The sequence below is a fragment of the Sminthopsis crassicaudata genome, chromosome 1, assembly GCF_048593235.1.
Source record: "Sminthopsis crassicaudata isolate SCR6 chromosome 1, ASM4859323v1, whole genome shotgun sequence".
Classification (NCBI taxonomy): domain Eukaryota; kingdom Metazoa; phylum Chordata; class Mammalia; order Dasyuromorphia; family Dasyuridae; genus Sminthopsis; species Sminthopsis crassicaudata.
Window position 1 is genome coordinate 54591308 of NC_133617.1, and position 15862 is coordinate 54607169.

The 15862-nt window shown below is 48.5% G+C and overlaps 1 protein-coding gene across 5 annotated transcripts in view; it reads right to left on the minus strand.

The window, feature by feature from the left end:
- The window catches only part of JSRP1 (junctional sarcoplasmic reticulum protein 1), an 82208-nt gene that overhangs the window by 25124 nt on the left and 41222 nt on the right, over positions 1-15862 (minus strand). For 2 of the 5 annotated variants that reach the window (XM_074303987.1, XM_074304005.1), the window contains exon 1: positions 3241-3417. The exons of 2 other annotated variants lie outside the window; for them this stretch is intronic. The gene's annotated coding sequence lies outside the window, so the exon portion shown is untranslated. Of the gene's footprint in view, positions 1-3240; positions 3419-15862 lie in introns of those variants that run through there. One more of the 5 variants, XM_074304023.1, reaches the window with a different exon arrangement.

Below are 15862 nucleotides of genomic sequence, written 5' to 3' on the forward strand. Positions count from 1 at the left end.
GTTTTCCCACGAGTGAGGAATTCCTGATTCCGTTCTCGGGGATTACGGAGGCCTGCCACTGGAGGAAGGAGACTGGCCATCAGCAAGCGGCTGGATCAGCTATACTCCTCGGGCCTGAATTGCGTCCCTGGAGGTGTCCCCCGCCAGCTAGAGCTCCCGAGCCTGGACCTCGCCCGTGGCTTCAGAGGGGGCCATTCCTGAGGCTGCAGCTGCCCCCTCCCCCCACTGCCATCTTGGCCAGCCCCTCCCGGGCCCCAACACCAGCTCTGTGAGGTATCTTCATAAGGAACCGAGCTGAGGGTCACCCAGGAGGCAGGACTTCCCCATTCCGGGAGAAATGAGCCCCCGGCTGCGCCCTCAGGCACGGATCCTCTGCCTTCAGAAAGAGTTGGTGTTCACCCCAAACCTGGCCTATATTTGTCCATTATGGAGTTTTCCCTTAAAAACATTCATTCCCTTGAGGCGGAGCCTTTTGTTTCTGCCTTTGTGTTGCTTGGGACACTGCCTCCCAAATGCCTGGCGCGTGTTCAGAGTCCCCCAAGCTGGGAAGAGCTCCCATGGTTCCCCATGAAGCAGCCACTCCCCGCTCTCTGAGCCGTCGCGTCTGCTCCCCCTCGCACACGAGGGGCTTCGTTACTCCACACCCCGGCGGGAGGGGAGGGGGGAGTCTCTGTGGGCATCCCCAGCGGCCCCGCCCCCGAGCGGTGATTTCCTGGGCCCCGGGCCCGCAGTTCTGAGCGCGCACCAGCATTCCCTCTCACCACTAGAGGTCAGGTTCAGGAGCCGGCAGAGACGGGCTGGGCCGGGGTTCAGGAGCCGGCAGAGACGGGCTGGGCCGGGGTTCAGGAGCCGGCAGAGACGGGCTGGGCCGGGGTTCAGGAGCCGGCAGAGACGGGCTGGGCCGGGATCTCCCCCGGCCACCAGAGGAAAATAAAGCAAAATTAGGTGGGAAGCCCTCGGTCTGTTCTCGCCCCTTTCTGTGGTGCCTCGTTCCGGCTGGTCTTCTCCCTCCCGGCTCACTGGCGCGGGCGCAGGGGAAACTACAGCACTCCCCGTACCCCCAATTCTCCAGAAGGTCATTTCACCAACTGACACTAAACACGGATTTGTCTGTAAATGCGGCCGGGCCCCCGGGGCTCCCAGCATGGCGGCACACTTACGCCCGGCCCCGCACTCGTGCGTGGAGCTGAGAACTGGGGGGGGGGGGCGGGGAGGGGGCGAGATGGCCCACGAGCCGGCTGCGGCCGCTCGTGCTGGTCGGGGAGTCATCCAGCTCGGTTGGGGGCGAAGGGAAGGGCCAAACCTTCGTTGGCACCTTCTAAGTGACAGGCACTGTGCTGGTGAGCGCCCGCTCCCGGTGAGGCAGGAACCATCATTATCCCCATTTTACAAGTGAGGAAAACTGAGGCAGAGATATTAGGTGACTGGCTCAGGGCTTCCCAACCCCACCGCGCCACCTAGCGGCCTCCGTGGGAGTTCCATGGACCGAGGCTGGGGAACAAGGCCCTCGGTGGTGGAGAGCCTGAGTCCCGGGCAGAGGACTGGGGGCCTGACTTAGCAGCCAATAGGGAGCTACTGCAGAATTTGGGGGAAAAGAGCAAATCTGCTGTTTTTTAAAATTCATCTAGAAGCATTGTTGAAGAATGGATGGGATACGCTAAGGGATATAAAGGATGAAGAGAATTCTGCACTGTGGCTCCCACTTACCAAGGAAACAAGACAAACGGGCGGAATATCTAACCGCTCAGGGCAGCGTGTGTGGTTTAGAGGCCCATGTAGTCCCAGGCATCCGCAAGAGAAAGAACCTGGTGGGCGGGGATGGCCCCCCCCATCACGGAGGAGACGAGCCCTAGGTTCGCTCAGAAAATACGGAGGGGGGTCTGGTACTAGAGGCTGTCAGAACAAATCATAGTATTTAATAAATATACAAAAGGGGTCCCTCCTGGAGGCGGCTGAGAGCGGAGCGTAGGTCCCGAAGGCGGCGCGCCTGTGGCACTGAGGCAGGCCCAAAGCTTCTCCGCTCGGGGGTGGCGATAGTGACAGCCCTGATGTGGGGGGGGGGGCGCTGGTCTCCCCCCTTCCCATTTCTATGCGTTTACACTAAAGTTTCCAGGGCCCCGCGAGGCCCCGGCACAGGAAGCTCTGGTCATTATTTACATCCTTGCGGATCCTACTCATAAAACAGCCAGGCCAGAAGGGGCTTCAGAACTCGGCGTGTTGGCGCTAGAAGAGACCAGACCCCGACAGGCAGCTCAAGCTGGGGGAGCACGTGGCCCCGGGGTCGGGGCGCGGACTTGTGAGGAGGGCAGGTGTAATGGATCCTGTCACGGGGAATGGGGGGAATTTACCATTTGCTTCCCCCAGACCCCAGAGTACTCTACCGGTTGGTGACCTTTGTCAGACAGGGACGCACCGCCCTGGGAAGTCACAGCCCTGTGGCCCGTGGGGGTTGGGAAGGGGCTAGTTCCAAAGGCTGTAAATGCTTATCAGAAGGTTCGGAGGGCTTCTATCAGACACCCTCCCCCAAGATCTCAACCAGCTCCTCCGTCCCTCCCCCTCCCCTCCCTGTGCTTTTTTTTTTTTTTTAACTTCAGCCCAGAACTTTCCATTTGTCCCAAAAAAAAGCGGTTTTCCTTGGATTTGCCTACAATTTGTGGACAAAGACGCTGGACTTCGGGGGGCGGGGCCGGATCCCACAAGCGTTCACTGGATACCTCCCTAATATCTGCCCACAGTCACGCTTTTTGCGGACAGCACCCGTCGGCCACCCGCCGATACACCTCCCTCTCCGGCGACATCCCTTTAGGTGTTCCCAAGGAAGCCAAGGCCCCGCGTCGGACTCCGGGACTAAGAGCTCTGGGAGACCCTTGGGCCAAGCTTCTCACTCACACTGACTCCCAGAGCCCGCCCGGGGCCGCTGCCTCCGGCCCGAGCCGCTCCCTGGGAGCTGAGGCGCAAGCGGGCCACATTCTGTGGGAAGTAGGTCAGGCCCGGGCACGGGGCCGGCGGTCTCCAGGGGCCTCTCTGCTCCGCAGCAAGCCGGGCTCGCTCTCGGGCCCCGGGCCCCTCCCAGCCTGGGGCACATCTGCGAAGCCCCTCATACACTTCCGGGGTGGGGGACAAGGCCTTTCTCCGCTCGATCGCGGCGGGCCCCCTGGCCCCGGACTGCGCACGAGCTGGCTAACGCTCCCCAAGGGTCACAGAGGGCGGAACTCCCCAAACAGGATTTTCTCAGCTTACCTGGGAGGTGGGCGGGCTCCGCCCCAGATCCCCCGCGGGTGGCAGCTGCTGGGCTGGGCCACCAGGTTTGTGGAGGCAGCTGCGACGGGGGAGGGGTGGGATGGGGGAGGCTGGGGGGGTGGGGAGCCGCTTTGCCCGGACGAGGGAATCATGTTTCTCCCGGTAGGCTGTGCTACGACCGCCTCGGGACGCACGCCCCCTACTGGCGGGTTGGGGAAGCCGGGCGGCCGTCTTCGTACAAAGGACAAGGAAGGGACCCGGGAGCCGACCGGGCCAACCCTCCCCCGGCCTCTGCCGTCTCCCCATAGAATGGAAGAGGCTCAGAAACCGAAAAGAACTTAGGGCCACAGAGCTAAAGCCAGAACGGATAAAAAAAGCATCTAGTCCAATTTTAACCAAAAACAGAAAAAAAGATTTTGAACCCACACCCAAACCCCACAATTCCGTATACAAAATACAACCAAGAATGGGATTAAAGTGAAATCACAAATCACTTTTTTAGAAGTGCGTCTTGAATTCCGCATGTTGCTTCAAGGCTGTCCGGACTGTGATTCCATCTAAACTGCGCCGCTTCCCCGGGCGTGGGAGATGAGCGTGGGTGAGCGTGCACGTGCAGGAGGGAGCAGGCACCCCTGCAGCCTTGCATTTCACACGTGTATATCCGTGGGCACGGGCACGTCCCGTGGGCACGCGTGGATTCCCCTGACACCCCCGCGCGTGTACACACAGCTCACCCCCGTATCTGTAAGCACGCAAGACACTCCACGCACGCTATGGGTGGCCGCAGAGCTGGAGCCTAACCTGTCTACAAAGGTGCTCGTGGCCCCCCCGCGGCTCTTTCTGGGCCGCGAGGAGGCGGGAGGGGGGAGAGGGGAAGCAAGGCTGCAGAGCGTCTCGGCTGCTTCCGTCCCCTCTGTAGCGCTCTCCGATCTTGGGGGGGAGGGAGGGCCCCGTGAGCTCCGAAAGGCCGCGAGGGGCCGGTTGAGACCCCCGGGCTGGGCGGCGCCGCTCCCGAGGCCAGTTCCGCGATGGAAGGAGGGGGCGATGCCCCCTTTCCCCGGACTCCTTTCTTCTCCCTCTCTAACGTCCGCCTGGGTGAGCTCATCCCACCCTTCGGGCCTGTCCTGCCCACGCTGCAGGCGGACCCTGCTCCCTCCCACCGGGACCACGTTAGGCCCGTCTGGGGCGGTCTCCCGTTCTCCTTCAGCCACATTCCTAAACCAGACCAAGTCACCTCTCCTCCGGGAGCCGCCGAGGCTCCCTATTGCCTCCAGGCACAAATACAAAATATTTGCTTGACATTCTAAGCCTTCCTAGCCCCGCCCCGCCCACCTTCCCAGCCTTGCTCCCCAACCCGTACTGATTCGGCGGCCTCCCGGCTGGGCCGGACTCCCCTCCCTCAGCGTGGGCACTTCTGCCGCTGCTGCAGCCTCTCCTGACCTTCCTGGCTGCTGCTGAGTTCTCACAAGAATCCCAGCTTCTCTTAGCTCCGTTTCCCATCTATTTTGGATCTAACTTGCTTTGTACATATTAATTTACATGTTGTCTCCCTCACTAAACTGCAAGCTCCGGAAGGGGCAGGGACTTCTTTTTTCCTTTTGGTGTACACAGTGTTTAGTGCAGTGGCTGGCATATTGTAGACACTTAGTGATTAATTATTGATTGGAGGGGAGAAGAGGGATGGCCAGACTTCTGGTTCCATCTTCTCAGTAAATATCCCTTTGCGAGAGCTAATTAATGTGAATCGCTTATCACCCCTACAGAGAAGGTAGATTGTTTGATCTCGGGGCAATAAGCGCTGGTAATTTGTACTAAGGGAACATACCGGAATGGGAACTCACGCTGATCACTTTAGAAGAATCCTTGTCCTTCAAGATACTCCTAAAACTACGAGAGCGATGGAATGAGCTGGTGGCGCTCTGCGGAGGTGACCCTACAGTGCCCATGGAATTGGAGAGACCTTGCTGCTTTGGGGTGGGAGAGGGCAGAGCAGGGGAAGGAAACCTGGGCCTCCCTTTGCCATAATTCTAGAGAAAATTGGCCACAGCTGGCTGGGAAGATGCTGAGATTACTAATGCAGAGAGCACAATTAAGCAAGCTCAGAGATGCTGACCCTTTGGGGAAAATCACCAAGAAAACAGAACACTTTACACCAGTGCACTGTTTCTAAAAACCTGCCATTTATTAATGGAGCTCCCTCTATAAGCCCGTCCTTTTTCAGGGTCTCTTTTACCAGTCTACTTATTCCAAGGTGTCCTGAGCTTCACTTAGTTCTGGCAGTAAATTAGGGAAGCCTCCCTAGCTGCTCTCAGGCTCCCAGGCCTGGCCAAGTGCTTGAAGGGAGAGGAAAAAAAGGAAAGAAGCCGGATCCAGAGGAGCCACTTGACCAGAGCCTTGGATGTGAGACTGAGCCCAGCTCTGCCACGTGATGACTGAATGCTGCTGGAGACGAGGGCTTCCATTTTGGATGTGTTGATTTTGAGATACAACAAAAGAGATATCAAACAGGAAGTTGGGGATACCTGAGCAGGATTTGGGAGAAAGATTAGGACTAGATGTACCATTTGGGACATGAGAGAAGAGAGGAGGGCCGTAATCTTTTTCTCAGAATGACGCTGTCCTTCCTAACTCCCCGGTTTTAGTTGAAGGAAGCTCCGAGTTACTCTTGAGTCTTTCCTTCCTCTTCCCTCCCCCAGCCACATCCACCCTCTAACACTCAATGATCGTGACTACTATGTGAAGGTGCTGGGGATACAAAAACAAAAATGGAAAACAATGCTGTCAAATCAAGATCTTTTGCATCTGTTTTTCTCTCTCCACCCGCACTCTTATCACTTCTTGCCTGGTCTAGCCTATTAGTCAAATAATGGTTTTCTTTGTTTCTTTTGTCTTCTCTCCAATCCATCTGCCTAGAACATTGATTTCATTTCAGGAACTGAAATTTAGAGTCCAAATATGGTGTTTCCACTGTTACTGGTGAAGAAAGTTTATTGTGGAAATGCTGACAAAGCTCTTTCACTTTTTATCTCTTTAGTGTCCTTCTAGAATCATCTACAAAAATTCTTGGGATTATCTAGTTTAACTGGACTTCACACCAAACTTTCTGCAAATGTATTCTCTATATCAATCTTCACTATTTTAAAAGGCAATACTGCTTAGAATCTTTCACCATCCTCCCCCATGAGACTTTGTGAATTACGTTATACTCTAACTGATGTTACCCTTGGCTGCCATGCCTCTCTTTGCTTGACAATGAATACAAGTGTTTTCTGGTCAAAACAGTTTTTGACATTTATTTATTTGGTGTGGAAAGAAATGCTTCACTGTGCTAATAATTACTGTTAACTTGGATAGGAAATGATGATAATCTGGGTCAATGTCTTCTCTTTAATCATTTCCCATCTTTATCATCAATAGCTTATTTGAATAGGTCAGGTTGGAGATATTCTACCTTATATTTTATCTTATTTTTATTTATATCTTTTGTTTTTTAAATCATCTCCATTTCCAGATACATTCCTTTTCCCTGTCCTTCTTCCTCAAGACTCATCTTTTGTAATAAAAAAGAAAAGAACCATTCATCCAAACCAACTAACATACCAACAATATATAAAATATCTCCTACTCATAGTCTTCCATCTCTGCAAAGAAGAAAAGTGCATGATAACAACTCATTCTTTTATTCTTTCCATTTATATTTTTGTAATCGTTGCATATGTTGTTTTTGTGATTCTACTTACTTCACTTTGGATCAAATGTTCCCATGTTTTCTCTGAACTCTGAACATCTCATTTTAAATAGTACAATAATATTCTATTATACTCAGACCACAACTTGTTTAACCACTCTACATAGCACAATGAATAAGGTGCTGAACCTGGAGTTAGGAATGCAACTTCTACTATTACTACTAAAAGTAGCTAACTTTGCACAATACTTACTAATGTTGCAGGGACTGCAAATCATGAGATCAAATCCCACGTGTGTGACCCTAAGTAAGTTACTTAATCTTGGTCTGCCTCAGTTCCCTCATCTGAAAAATGGGAGTAATAATAGCACTTACCTCCTAGGGTTGTTATGAAAATCAAGAGATATGATATTTATAAAAATACTTTGTAAATTTTAAAGTCGCTGCCAGTTCTTGGGTACGTGAAAAGTACTACAATGAATATTTTGATGTATGTAGGATGTTTCTGTTTTTGGTCTCTTTGGGACATATTCTAACAGAGGGATCTCTGGGTTAAAGGGCATGAATATTTTAGCCACTTTTAAAGCATAATTTAAAATTGTTTTCCAGAAGAATTGGGCAAATGAGTGGTTGGATCTGTTTTAATTGCCATATCTTCTCATCTTTATCCTTTCTTCTAATTTGGTGTTGATTCTTATCTTTGTTCTAACAAGTTGACAGCCCAACTGTAAACAGTTGATTTGAAATGATTCCATCACTAACCAGTCAATTCATGTATGTCAGGATCTCTATGGTAAACTGTAGTTTTGCAATGTTGTTTAGTACTCATCATATCAAAGCCTTCCAACTCTTTTTGAAGAAAGTAGTCATGATATAAAGACATGAAATTTCTGGGAAATCTCTCTCTTTTAGTCTCCTTTTTTATAAGCAAACCACACTTTTCAACCTATATTACAATATCCTTCTCTATGTCAGTCAGTCAATTAATATTTATTAAAGACCTACTTTGTGCCAGCCTCTGTGCAAAAAGCTGAGGAAACAAAGAAAGGCAAAAGACCTTCTCTGTCCACAGGGGCTTACAATCTAATCAGGGAGAAAAATTACAAAGAACCCTGCACAAGCAAGCTCTCTACAGGCTCAAATGAAGATAATCAAGAGGGAAGGCAATAGCTGTTAAGGGAATGAGGGCAAATTTCTTTTGGGAAGGAGGGTTTTAGCTGGGATTTTAAGGAAGCCAAAGAAGCCTGGAGGTGGAGATGAGAAGGGAGAGAATTCCCATGGGAAAATGGCAGTAAAGTCAGGACCAAGAGATGGAGTGTAATATATAAAGAATGGCAAGGAGATCGGTGTCTGAATCCCAAGGAGAGGGAATGAGATGTATGAAGAACAGAAAGGTGGAAGGAGACCATGTTATATTAGAAAGCAACCATGTTGTGAGGAGCTTTGAACGCTGAACACAGGACTTTATATTTAATCCTGAGGCGATAGGGAGCCACTGGAGTCTATGGAGCAGGGGGTGACCCAGACCAGTGGCGGCAGTGCCAGAGACAAGAGGAGGACACGTGTGAAGGATGTTACAAAGGTGAGACGGGGGCCCTGGCAGCAGATCGGGTTGGGGCGGGAGGCTAGTCAAGAGCTGAAATAACATGGAGCTTTTGGGAGGGGACTGGGAAGATGAGGTGCTCTCATTAGTAGCAGGGGTACTAGGAAGAGGGGAAGGGGTGGGGGAGACAGTAAGTTTGGTTTTGGACACAGTGAGTTTAAGATCAGTTCTAGATGTCCGGAAAGCGCTTGGAAATGCAAGGAGGTCAGGGAGAGGCAAGGGCAGGTTAAGTACAGCAGAGAATTTTAGCACAGAGATGAGCTGAATCTGGGAGCTAATAAGATCATTAAGAGAAATGGCACAGAGGGAAGAGAAGAGAGCCCAGGAAAGAACCTTGGAGAACACCCAGATCTAGGAAAAGAACCTGAGCAAAGATCAGGAGCAGGGGAACCGGACAGAGGGTCATGGAAACCTGGAGAGGAAAGCTGTGGTCACAGCACCAAAGGCTGGAGAGCGGGGGAGGAGCAGCCCAGTGATGAGGGCCAGACTAAAGGGGAAAGGAGGGAAAATAAAGTCTGGCGCTGCTGTGGATGGCCTTCTCCAGGAGGCCGACGGTGGGACTGTGGGAGAGATGCGGGGCCGTCTGCAGCCGGCGGACAAGAGGAGACTAAAGGTGAGAGTGGAGGTGAGAGGGGGCCATCCGCTCCAAGCTGGGGGAGTCACCGGGTGGAGAGGCTCGCCTTGGCAAGGAGGAGAGACCGGGAGAAGAGGAGTCAGCAGTGGCCGACTTCTGAGTGGTGGGAGATGGGGAGGAGGCCAGAAGGAGCTTCTCAAAAACGGCTCCACTTGTGTTGCGTGAAGCGTGAGGGAGAGCTCTGGGCTGGGCTGGGGGAGCCATGAGAGGCTGGAGGAGAGATGGAGAGCGGGAGAGTGGATCACTGGGAAGGCCTGAAAGGATGGCTCCTGCCCAGTGAGGTCCCAAGCGAGATCATGCTCACACACTGTGGTACAACCCGGCTGGTTTTCTCCAGCTTCACTCAGCAGCCCAGCAGAGGCAGTGAAGGCAGCAGATGGCGGAAGTCATCGGTGCCTAGGGCCAGCCTGGCCAGCCTGGCGACAGGACAGGGCAAGGAAGTGCCGGCTCCAGCTCAGTGGATTCACCCAGCTGTCGAGATGGAGAAGGGAGGGCAGTGTGGCCAGGGGAGGCTTGGGGGAAACTGGGGATGAAGAGGAGCATTGGGAGTCACAAGAAGGAGGGGGAGGGATCAGACCCGGCTATAGTCAGGTAAGGGAATTTCAGGGTTCACAGACGTGGAGGTGGCACTTTGTTGGTAATGCCAAGATCAGAAGTCTGACCATTAAAAAAGGAGCATGGCCATTTCTGAGAAGGGAGGGCGGGTAACGAGACCTGAGCAAGGAGAGGGGCTGGGAGTTAGGGCGCTGAAGTTCCCTGATGAGAGCAGAAGGCAGGGAGGAGAGGGCCATGGAAACAAGGCTCCGAGTCTTCAGGAAAACCATCTCAGAGGATGACGGCTTCCAGAACTGAAGGGGAAGGCGGGCTGAGAGAACAGTGAAGAGAGAGGTTTTTGAGGGATGACGATGGGGATGAGCTTGGGAGAGGCAATGTGCAACAGATGTCTGCAAAAGCCTTGGTTTTCTTCATGGCTTAGGTTCTCCATGGTCACAAAAGTCCCCTGATACCATGTTTCTCATTGCCTTTGGGCATATCAGGAAACCATTTTTACCAGCTCTCTACGAGCTCTGAAATGGTGTACAACTGCTCATGTAGGCAGGGATATTGTGAGAGAACAGATAGCATGCATAAAGTGATTTCTAACTAAGTAATAATGACCTCCATAACAGCATGGTAAAGTCTGAAAATGATTTCTCTGCAACCACTCTATGATGTAAAAAATGCTGTAGGTTATCTTCATTTTATAAATCAGAAAACCGAGGCTTAGAGAAGAGAAGTGACACTTACCTATGACCATAGAGTTAGAAACAATACCATGGATTGTTATTATTAAGACCTTCATTTGAAGGATCACTAAGCATACCTCTTTTATCCATATACACCAAAAAACAAAACGAGGCTGCAGTTATTGTGCTTAAAAAGTCTTGCTCTCCACTCTTAGACTTGGACAACAGATCGTAAATGGAATCTGACATACTGGTACTTAACTGGCAGATATATAATTAGAAAATGGAGTCAGCATTTAAATAAGTCTCCTGACTTCTCATCTGGTACACCATCCCACTAACTGCCTGCAAAGATTGTTAAGGACCTATGGCAATGGAAGCTATCACCACCATGACTTCCAAGGTGCCTTCCAACTCTAAGATTTTATGACTTTATTCATTGCCTGTAAGAGTTAATAAAATTCTCTCCAAACAATGTACTTCTGGGTTGGATTGACATTCAAAATACTCACTTAGCAGAATTCTCCCATGTTCTCAGTTTAAAAGTGTGGAATCCAGAAGTCTGCGTCTAACGGTTCCCTATAAGGGAACAGTCATTTGGCTCTCTTAGTCTATAGTTTCTAAAAATTTTTAAAAGAAAAAAAAATGTTAAGAGGAAGTCAGTGTAAGGATTTTTCAAGTGGAAGAAAATATATCTGAATAGTTAATGTTGGGCAAATTCCTTTGGGTCTTGATTTTCCTAAGAGACAAGGTTTGTACTCAAGGTTCTTTCTTCTGTCTTCTAGGGTCCCTTACAGTTCTGACATTCTATAATCTCAAATGGGGATAATAATGGGGTATTGTACAAAAAAACAATTATAGTTTATTAAGAGATTTAAGTTCTTTGATTGAAAACTGCCATATAAAACTAACAAATAATCACTGTGTGATGTTTCTGTCTTTATTGGGTTAAAAAAGAGACTGAGACCAGCAAGCAATAAATAAAAGGAAGCCAGCTTGTTTTATGGGTTAGTTCAAAGGCAACATTCTGCCCACAACATTACATTGTTCAAAGGGTGTTTTCAGTTCTTTCTTTATTCCCTGTGAGGAAGAGAAATGACTTGTATTTCCAGGTTCCCTTTCACCCCAACTGCTCTATAAATGCAGATGAGTTAAAGCTTATGATGCTCCCATCAAAGGGGCATTTGTATTACCTTCATTTTGCAGGAGGGGAAGCTGAGGGGAAGTATGGGTCAGTGGCCTAAGCAAGATATGAGCCAGGTAGTCCTCACGTCCAGGCCTTGACTTGGGAAAGCTCTTACACTTCTACTGAAAAGATAACAGTGCTGGGGAGGCAATGGCTGCTAATGGGAGGAGCCCAGAACTTGGAATCAAGAGACTGGACCCAAAGCCTGATTTCGACATGTACTAGCTTCCAAAAAGTGGAGATGTTCATAACTGGAGTGCCAACTGTGAGGACCAAGGGAGTCTGCACAAATGTCAGCTCTTATCCTGTCATCATTGCGACTTGGGGGAAAGACTCGAGAGAGAACGTGTATTCTCACTGACTTGCTCAGACCTCCCCATTGCCACTACTCTTGTTCAGACTCTTATTTCTTGCCTGAACCATTAGGACAGCCTCCTAACTAGTCTTCATGCTTCTGGACTGTTCTGTCCCCAGTCTATCCTTCCCACGGAGACCTAAGTCATCTTTCTAGTCATCACTGTCATCATATGAAGCCTTTCTTCATATCCTGTGAGTGGTTTCCTATTACCTCAAATCCCATCTTCAATAGGAAACCTTTCCCAAACCTGCTTTTATCAGTTGATTATCTCCAATTTGTCCTGTCTCTATCTTGTTTGTATGTACTTTTTGGCATGTTATTACCCCATTAGACTCTGCTTCCCTGAGAGCAGAAATGATCTTTTGCCTTTCTTTGTATCCCCATCCTTAGCACAGCACATAGTAGGTACTTAATAAATACCTACTCAACTGACTGCCTACCGATTGCCGAGGCCTCCCACAATCTGGCACTCTCCATCTATATCCATCTGTATGGCCTTATCTCATTCTACTCTTCTTCATTTACTCTTATGTTTTCACCAAGTTGGGTTATTTTCCATTTCCTTCCCATCCCATGATTCCTGAAATGGACACTGCTCTTCCCCATTCTCCTTCGCCTCCATTTGTTGAAGACTCGATGCTAGTGCTTCTTTCTTCATGAAACTTTCCTTTACCTCCCAGGTGAAAATGATCTCTCCCTTCTTAAATTTTTCAGGGCACTTTGCCTAGATAGCTCTTTTCCACTTATCATTCTTTCCCTTATACAATAGGTGCTTTGTTTTATTTTTTGCGTACTTGCTTCTTTCCTTTATTAGACCTTAAGCATCTTAAGACCAAGTCCCAAGAAGCTTTTAGCTATTTTTTTTCCCAACAACTGACCAGGGCCTTGACTTATACATAGTAGGTATTTGAGAAGCGTTTGCTGAAATGAACTGAATCCTGCAGCCACTTCTAGGTCCCTCTTTAGGAAGCACAGTGATCAGCTAGATCTCACTATCTTTTCCCAAAAGGAGGAAGGTAGCGGCTAAGCCCAAAGCTGGCGGGGATGAGTATTAAGATTAAGAAGTCAGTCCAGATGAGCTGGAGAACAGGTCAGGCTCAGAGAACAGAGAAGCCAGGGGCCAATCAGCTTGTTTGGCAGAGATGCTGTGCCCAGAAAGGTGTTGGGCAAGCATATTGTGGACCAGACCAGACCAGAGCAGCTCAGCTCAGCAGTGAGAGAATTTTCTGGCCCAAAGATCACATTCATCTGAGAATTTTCCTGGACAGGAACAACTCTAAGGTAGGAAAAGGATATGAAAATCTACAGTTTCTGAGTTATGAGTACAGTACACATGGCTATGTGCATTCCCTCCAAGGCTATTCTATTAGTCTGGGATTTTAGCTGTGTACCCATTCTCCCTATGGACTCTACATACACCAGTGGGAGAGTTTATGGGCAAATTATGTGTTTGCTTTGCATTTTCAGTAACTGCTTAGATGAAGAGTAAATGAGTGCTGTTCATCAGAAATCCAGTGGTGGAGCTCATGAACTCAGGTATTGGTAGGAAGTCACCCACAAGGTTGCCTGGATAATCCTGAGGGTAGGGTAACAGGCTTGGGGCTGCTCCTCTGAGGAACCCACTGGCCATGGCAAAGTGAGTTGTACTTCCTTCTCCAAGAGGACCATGACCCCGGGAGGTGATACCATGACATGCAAATGAATTGGATTTCAATGAGGGAGGCTGGGCACACTGGCCTCTCTTTCCCCTCCAGAGCCCTCTGGGTCCAGTGGCCAGATGGAAATCAGGACTGGATATGGCTCTGGATGCAGGGGGAAACTTGGGCCTTTCTAGGTCTCTTAACTGGTTTCATTTTGACTGAAGAAATGGTCCTTCAATGATTGAGGTTATGGGTGACTCGAACAAGCCAGCCTGGGCCTAGAGGACTGGGAGTCGGGCCCACACCCAAGCTATAAGGAGAACTGAGATTTGGATGGAGCTTCGAGGTTCTACAGCTCTACATGTGGCATCCCATGTACAATAACCTTGTGAGATATGCTCCTTTGATCATTTTGATGAGGAGTAAACTGAGGATTTAAACTGAGATGGGTCAGTTCCTTTTCTCCTTCCCAAAGTAATCAAGGGCGGGGTCGGTAGCAAATGAATTTGCTACTTGATGCTGTATGGAAACAAAGTCTTTATTGATAGTAAAGGGATAGACAGGCATTTGGCCTTCAGGAAGACCAGACTGCCTGCAAGGGGACGTCAGTTGACGGGCATTGGCTGGCATACACCAAATGCAAAGATTTCATTTTTTAACCTTCTTTATATACATAACTAGAGTCATCAAAACAATGTTTGCACAGAGATGTTATCCAAGAGGTTCTGGAGATATTTGTCAATAATACAAGAATTCTCTGTTTTTGTAAATAAGACAGGAATTCTCTGTTGTTATCTCCTCAGTGTCTCCCCAGAAAGGAATTTCAGAGCATTAGAATGGGGGGGGTGAAAACCGAAACTAGCCCAAAGGAAGTTGGAGATTAAACAAGGAATATCAAAGGTACAAGGGATCTTAAAGGGGGCTACGCCTGCATCAATTTCACACATAAAAAATGGCAGGCTCAAAAAACTTAGGTGACTTGACTGCAAATCCAGTGTTTCTCCCACCATACCCATGTTGCTCAAGGAACAGAAGAAGCCAAGCAGAGGTGGGTGGTTAGGGGAGGGGAAGGAAAAATCGTTGTCTTCAAATACTTGAAGGGCTGGAGATGCTTTGAAGAATGAAGAACTCTAAACTTAAAAGTCAGCAGAACCTTGGTTCAAATCCTGCCTCAGATACTGCTGTGTGACCATAGGCAAGTCACTAGCTTCCTCATCAAATTAGGATAATAATGGCACTTAATTCAGGCTGCTTTGAGGATCTAATGAGATAATTACATATGTAAAGTACCTTGCAAACTACAAAGCACGGTATAAATGATAGGTATTCATTCCTAATTTCTAATTCTATTCATTTCTAATCTAAATGAAAATATTGGGGAACAAACATGTTCTACTTGGTCTCAGGGGGCAGAGTTAGGATTAATGAGTGAAACTTTATAGGGAAACAAAATTCTATTTCATCATTTTACAGATGAGGAAACTGAGATTTGCCAAGAGTCACATAGCCAGTGATTGAGATTGCACATGATAGTTTAGCTGCCTTCTAGAATTGTGGTCAATGTGTAGAAGTTCCAGAGATCTGAAATCTCAACATTTCAATTAAATATAAGGAAAAACTTCCTTGCAATAACAGATTTCTGAAAATAATGTGTGATGCTTTAGGAAGTGATGAGTTTTCTATCTATGAGGTTTCAAGTGGAAGCTGATGATCACTTATTGGAGATATTGTAGGGAGGGATTTGTGTGCTGTTTTTTGCTTTGGAAAAGACAGCCTCTAGGAGCCCACCCAATTGTGAGATTAGTCATTTTCAAATTCAGTCATTTTAAATTCCATACAAACCAGAACACAGAATGGCAGCTTAGTGAAGTGGCTGCCCTTTGCTTTACTCTAAACCTCTGCATCCCATATGCTGAGAATGGGTGACCATATTCTAAAGCTATCGTATATATAGCAGCAAAAGCATTAGATTGGAGTCAGAGGCCTGGTTTTCATTTGAGCCTTTGCAATTTACCTCTGGTATGACAACTCACTTCCCTTCTCTATGCCTGATTTATTCCCAGAAAACTGGGGATTTGTACTAGATGTTCTCTGCAATTCCTTTTGGCTCAAAATCCCATGATCCTATAGATATAAAGCAGAAACTATTCCAAACATCATTCATTTCTATTTGAGCCTTAATGCATCAGATAATGGTCTCCTGGCAACATATTTACTTTCCTAAAATTATGTTTGGATTAAAGCTAATATTAATAATGAGTGTGTCTTCTAGTCAATAGGCTGCATA